The 6880-nt window shown below is 39.8% G+C and overlaps 1 non-coding gene across 1 annotated transcript; it reads left to right on the top strand.

Annotated features, from left to right (window-relative positions):
* The first annotated feature begins 1041 nt into the window (after positions 1 to 1041).
* TRNAS-AGA lies at positions 1042 to 1113 on the top strand. The gene has a single exon. It is a non-coding gene; the product is annotated as a tRNA-Ser (tRNA).
* The last annotated feature ends 5767 nt before the right edge of the window (positions 1114 to 6880 follow it).

Genomic DNA, 6880 nt, shown 5'->3' with positions numbered 1-6880 from the left:
AAAATATGTTAGAACCATTACTTTTTGTGATAGGTTTCTTGTGGGAATTTCCATGAAGTGTTTGTAGTCTGTAAGATATTAACATGGCATAACTATTTTCTTCTTACTATGTATTATGCTAATGATTTTCTTGGTGGACAGGTTGGTCCTTTTATAAAGAAATGTCAACTTCTTAACCTTTGCTAGCTAAGACAGAACTCTTTAAAAAATACATTTAAAATAATATTGAAGCAAAATATTTCAAAGAAATAAAACTTTTTTGATTTTCTTTGATTTATGACTGAAAGATATTTTGTCACTGTTTTAAAGTATTCAGGCAGCTGGGTGTAGGGGCAAGCTACACAGTGGAATGGGGCAGCAAGGTGCAGGCCCAGGACATTCTGGTGGTAGCAGGGATTAAAAAATATAAAAATATTCATCCTTTTAAAGCCTTTTTCTTCTAATTAATTAGTAATAGTCTTATCAAAGGTAAATGAACTCCTTGTGTAAAATTTTAATTATAAAATAGTTCTAGCAGTGCAGGGGATTTGGCAATAAGTGAGGCCAGTTACCAAACAGAATATCTCCTCCCTCCATAAGGCTCTCAGTATTTGCTTGTGATATGTCTGAACGTCGTAGTGGTTTGGGCTTCCCAAAGAGTGAAAATAGATGCCAGGCTACAGTGTAGTTAGTGGCTAGACAACTTCTGAGCTTCGTCTCAAAGATTGATAAACCACATACTGAAATCAAAATAAGTAAACAGAGTAAAATATCTTGTAACTGGATTATAGCTAAGTGCATTTGCATAGACTGTTTGCAAAGGTGATGTTATGAACCCAACTGTGTCCCTCCAAAATTCCCACGTTGAAGCCGTAACCCTGGAGTGACTTTATGGAAATGGGGCCTTTAAGGAGGTAATTGAGGTTAAGTGAGGTCATAAGGATGGCGCCCTAATCCAATAGGACTGGAGTCATTGTAAGAAGAAAAGACACTAGAGACGCATGCGCACAGAGAAAAGGCCGCATGAGGAGGCAGCCATCTTTAAACCAATGAGAAAGGGGGGAAGGTATAGCTTAGTGGTGGAGCGCATGCTTAGAATGCATGAGGTCCTGTGTTCAATCCCCAGTACCTCCATTAAAATAAATAAATAAATAAATAAATTAATTAATTAAAAGAAAACACAAGGAGAGAGGCCTCAGGAGAAACCAAACTTGGCAAACTGAACACCTTGATCTTGGACTTCCAACCTTTAGAACCTGGAGAAAATAAATTTCTACTGTTTAAGCCAACCAGTCAGTGGTATTTGGTTATGACAGCCCAAACAGATTAATACAGCAGGTGGCCACAAACATTCCTCCCCTGTCTGGAGTCAGACCCCCTAGCAATGTGACTGAAGCTCCCCCATCCAGAGGTCAGCCTATTTCCTCACGCCTTGAACCTGGGCTGATCTCGTGACTTGCTTTGGCCAACAGAACGTAACAGAACCACCACAATGTGAGATCTAGAGCCTCGATTTCAAAAGACCTTGCAGTTTCTGCCTGGGCCCTAGTGCTGCCCTGAGCCCTCCATGTGAGGAAGCGGGTCTGGCCTGCTGGAGGATGAGAGGGAGGGTGGCAGAGAATCAAGACCCCCCGCTGACGGCTGGTACCAACAGCCAGGCTTATGAGTAAGGCCATTGGAACTTCCAGCCTAGCTGACCCTCTGGTTGACTGCAGCCACATGATTGAGCAGAGAGAAATTCAAGAGTGGAACCACTAGCTGATCCCAGCTCACATTACCTACCTACAGGGTTTGTGAGCAGATACACCGTTAAATTCCAAAGCCACTATGTTTTGCAGTCCTTTGCTTTGCAACACTAACTAAGCAGAGTGAACCTGATGATATTCTGAAAGGGCAAATTTGGGCAGCCAAAGGACCAATCCTTGCAGGAAGGCCAGGGAACTCCCATATGGAGGCAGAGAAGACTCCCCAGCCCCATGGCCAGGAGCCCCATTATGACACCCAACACTTGTCCACTTCATTTCTCTCTCCCCGGATTCAGAGTCAGTCGCATTTGCTGTCTTGGAAATTGTGGTCATAACTACTGGAAGTTCAAAAAAAAAAAAAAGATTTTTTAAAAGCAATTATGACCCTTCACCAAAGAAGTGTCACTGCAAGTGATGGTACATAATTTGAATACCAATTATTAGTCTGAATAACTAAGTTGAAGGTGGTAGCTATATAATTTCAAATTTAGAGACAGTATCCTTCAAGATTTAGAGAGAAAGGGCAGTTGTAATTGCCTGACTATTTTAACATGTTTGCCCAGGCTATTATAGAATTCTCTATTACAGAAATCTTTCCACTGCCAAAGAGTAGTTGGAATTTTCACTTGATTTTAAACCAATCTATAAAGTTAAAGTAATCTCCGTCAGCAACTTGTTGGCATTGGGTGAGAGGAAATCCCTCTGTGTGACTTTTACTGAACTTTCAAAAACATTCTCTAACACAGTGTTATGAAGAAGGTCTTTTATTTCCCTGCCCAAATGAGCACTGAATTTCAGGCTAGGAAAATCCATTTCATGCATTGATTAAGAAGTGAGTAGGTTTGTTTTTGATCAACATAAAGGCTTACATGCTAACCATACTGCCTTGAAATATGAACTTTCAACTTCCAGTCTTGAGTTTCCTCAACGTAATTCCCTGTAGTCAAGTGACATTTTTCATTCAGGGAAGTGATATCACAGTAAATTCTTCTAAACCTTCATTGAAATAGGAAGCTGAAATTCAACCCCACTTTTTGCAGAGAGAAATTTCTCTGAACTACAAAGCTGGGAAACCCCTAGAAACTCAGCTAATGAGCTGAAAAGGCTCCTGAGAGCCATGTGACCTTTATATGGCCTTTCTTCGGATAAACAAATGTGTGTACCTACTTTCTATGCACACTCACACAGGCAAGTGTGTGCATGTTAGTGTGGATCGTGGAACCATAGATTGGTCAGGGGCCTCAAGGGGAAATGCCTAATTATGTGGACTGATCAAAGTGATTTGGTAGATGATGCTTCATCCTTCTTTAAAAAATTGAAGTATATTTGATTTACAATGAACTGTTAATTTCAGGTGTATAGCAAAGTGATTTAGTTATACATATACATATATATATTATTTTTCAGATTCTTTTCTATTGTAGGTTATTACAAGATATTGAATATAGTTCCCTGTACTATACAAGTCATTGTTGTTTATCTATTTTATATATAGTAGTGTGTATATGTTGATCCCAAACTCCTAATTTATCCCTCCCCACCTCGATGCCTCATCTTTGATGCCCAGTTATTCTTTTAAAATAATTCAGTGAGGTTATCACACAAGAGTTTGGGATCCGACTTTAGGCAGGAGAGGAACACCTGTAAAACTTATGGAATGCATTAGATCCACCTAATCAAAATTCATTCTATCAACAAATATTTTTATTGAGGTATAATTGACATGTAACATTATATTACTTCCAGGTGCACAATATAATGATTTAATATTTGTATACATTGTGAAATGATCACCACAATAAGTCTAATTACCATCTGTCACCCTACAAAATTACAAAATATTTTTTCTTGTGATGAGAACTTTTAAGATTTTGCTTTTAGCAGCTTTCAAATATGCAATACAATAGTATCGATTGTCACTGTGCTATACATTACATCCCCATGACATTGATTTTATAACTGAAAGTTTATACGTCTTGACCCCTGTCAGGTATTTCATCCACCTCCAACCCCCCACCTCTCTGGCAACCACCAATCTAGTCTCTGTATCTATGCTTTTAGTTTAGTTTGGTTTGGTCATTATTTTTGTTTTTCAGATTACACATATAAGGGAAATCATATGGTATTTGTCTTTATATACATTCTCTCCTTTAACCCTCACAACAAATCCATGTGGTAGCTACTCCTGTCCCCCTTTTACTAATGAGGAAACTGAAATTCAGAGCATTTCAGTGACTTCTTTGCTCAAGGCCACACAGCCAACACAAATAAAACTGAGCTGAGCTGTAGCTTCTAAAAGTCCTGCTCCAGCTTCCCTATCTCCCCACCTCATTCGTCTGTCAAGCTCCTACTCATCCTTCAGATTTTATTTTTATTTTCTTAAATTTTTTTTGAGAGAGGTACTGGGGATTGAACCCAGGACCTCATGCATGCTAAGCGTGTGCTCTACCAGTGAGCTATTTCCTTCCCTCTCATCTTTCAGATTTCAGCTGAGACATCACTTCCCCAGGACTCCTCTGACAACCCAAGTTCAGGTTCTGTGCCTCTCCTATGGGCTTCTGCAGGCCCTGGACTTACCCCGTCATCTCTCCTCTGTAATCAGTAATTGGGCCAGAGACTTGTGGCTTGATTTCACAGTTTCAAGCCTATAGGAGACATTCAAGAAATAGCTGTGGGTCTGTTTCTGTTTTGTAAATAAGCTCATGTGTATCTTTTTTTTTTTTTTTACATTCCACATATAAGGGATATCATATAATCTTTGACTTTCTCTGTCTGACTTACCTCACTTAGTATGGTCATCTCTAGGTCCATCCGTGTTGCTGCAAATGGCATAATTTCATATGGTTACCAAAGGGGAAATGGTGAGGGGGGTGAATAAATAGGAGTTTGGGATTAGCAGATACAAACTACTATATATAAAAAAGATAAACAACAAGGTCTTACTGTATAGCACAGGGAACTATATTCAATAGCTTGTAATAACCTGTAATGAAAAAGGATATAAAAAGGAATATATATATGTATAACTGAATGGCTATGCTGTACACCAGAAACTAACACCACATTGTAAATCAACTATATGTCAATTAAAAAAAAAAGGGCCCCTGATGCTGGGAAAAAAGGAAAGAAATAGCTGTGGGATGAACAAATAAATGGATGTGTGAATGGTGTACTGCACAGATTTCCACAAAGCCTCATGTTCTCCCATAACCCACAATACACCTCCTTCCAGAAGGCTAAGCCCAGTGCTGAGCCCTCAGGGGTTGGGGACAGGGTACAGAAATGAATGAGTCCCGCCCTGGTGGGTTCACTGCAGGTTGGGGGGACAAGTCAGAAAGCAATCAGTAATGCAGGGTCTCCTGAACTAGAGGGGAGGATAGGGTGGAGGGAGGGCAGCTGAGGCAGGAAAATAAAAAATCAACTGATGTCACTGGCAAGGAGGCAAAGTTCGATTCATTCAAATGAGTTTCTCTTTCTCAGTGGAGGAGGACATAGTTCAAGTGGTAGAGCACATGCTTGGCGTGCACAGGGTCCTGGGCTCAATCTCTAGTACCTCCTCTATAAATAAATAAGTAAACCTAATTACCTTCCCTCCACACAAAAATTAAAAAAACAAAAACAAAATGAGTTTTTCAATACAAATATGAGAAAAATGGCATGACTATAGATTATGAACTGGGGAAGGCTGACATCTTTCTAGTCAGATGCCGATGAATCAGCTAAATACGCTCTTACCTGTGAGTAACTTATTATGTACCAGTGGGTATTGTTACAAGTGATTTATCATTTGCTAGTAATTCCAGAGCATTTTGCATGTCACTTGTCCCATTCTCCCTGTCTTACCTTCTCAAGCTAAAGTCCTCTTCGGTCACGGTCACGGTCATGGTCATGTGTTGCATTCCCTCTGGGCTCTACCCAGTCCTTGCTCAGCCATGCAGGCTCTGCTGGTTCCCTCTTTGGGCAGCACGGGGCTGGGGTGAGCGGCGCTCTGAGATTGGAAGCAGTCTGAGGACAGGAGTAGTGTGTTCTCTCCACAGTGCTGGGGTTAGAGCAGACTGGAAGATGGAGAAAGGTATATGATATGTATATGATAGACAATGTATTGCTTCCTTAAAAATGTCTACAGCTATCTGCCTCTCAGACCTTAATTCAGAGTTTCCTGCTCTAATAGTTTTGGATTTCACTCCTACAAGCACCAGTGGTTTGTCTCTGCTGGAAGGCACACATTAACTTCAGTGGGGAAACCAAATGACTCTGCTCCCACCCCTGACTGGGCAGCCAGAGGGCAGGCTGGATGGGAGTGGAGTTAGAATTTATTCTTTGGGTTCTTTTTGTCATCCTGAAAGAGAAATGACTATCCTATTTTTTATTTTATTTTTTCATTCTGTAATGTAGCTTTTTTCTTTGCAGATAAGATAGATACTTTTGTGCCTTTAATTAAGGAAAATAAAGGCAATTTTGAGGGGGGGGAGGGTATAGCTCAATGATAGAGTGCATGCTTAGCATGCATGAGGTCCTGGGGTCAATCCCCAGTACCTCCTCTAAAAATAAAGAAATAAATAAACTGAATTACCTCCCCCCCAAAAAACTAACTAAATCACTCTTCAAAAAATATTTTACAAAATATGGCCCTCACAAAATTAGAGTCTGTGTGTAGCACTGACTTTGAGAAAGGGAGATGTTTATTTGACAGGTAATATTTTCAGGTGCTTTATATTACACAATGGACTGAGTGAAATATTCATGATGGAGCAAGGTTTTAGTGATAGAGAATTTTGTATTCCAGAATCTAGAGCACTGCAGTTGGAATGAGCACTCAGCTTACAAGAATGGAAGTCATAAGGTTGATGAGCTACTGTGCGTTTTGCCTTTATATACATTATTAACAATCCCAAAAGCTCATATGTAAGTCATACATCGTTAACTTGGTTTTACAAATGAGAAGACTGAGCTTTAGAGATGAAATAAAATGCCCAGGAAAAATTAAAGCCAAGTTTGTCTTATTCCTATGCTTATGCCCTGCTCCTGCCTCTCCATGTGACAAATGGCATTGTCACAGACAAAAAGTCTTTGTATCAGTTATTTATTGCTGTATAACAAATGACCTCAGAACGTATTAGCTTAAAACAACATCCACAGTCAGGAATCTGGTCATA

Source organism: Camelus ferus, chromosome X (genome assembly GCF_009834535.1).
Source record: "Camelus ferus isolate YT-003-E chromosome X, BCGSAC_Cfer_1.0, whole genome shotgun sequence".
Lineage (NCBI taxonomy): Eukaryota > Metazoa > Chordata > Mammalia > Artiodactyla > Camelidae > Camelus > Camelus ferus.
Note: the sequence above shows the minus strand (reverse complement) of the source record. Positions and strands in the feature narration are given on the sequence as shown.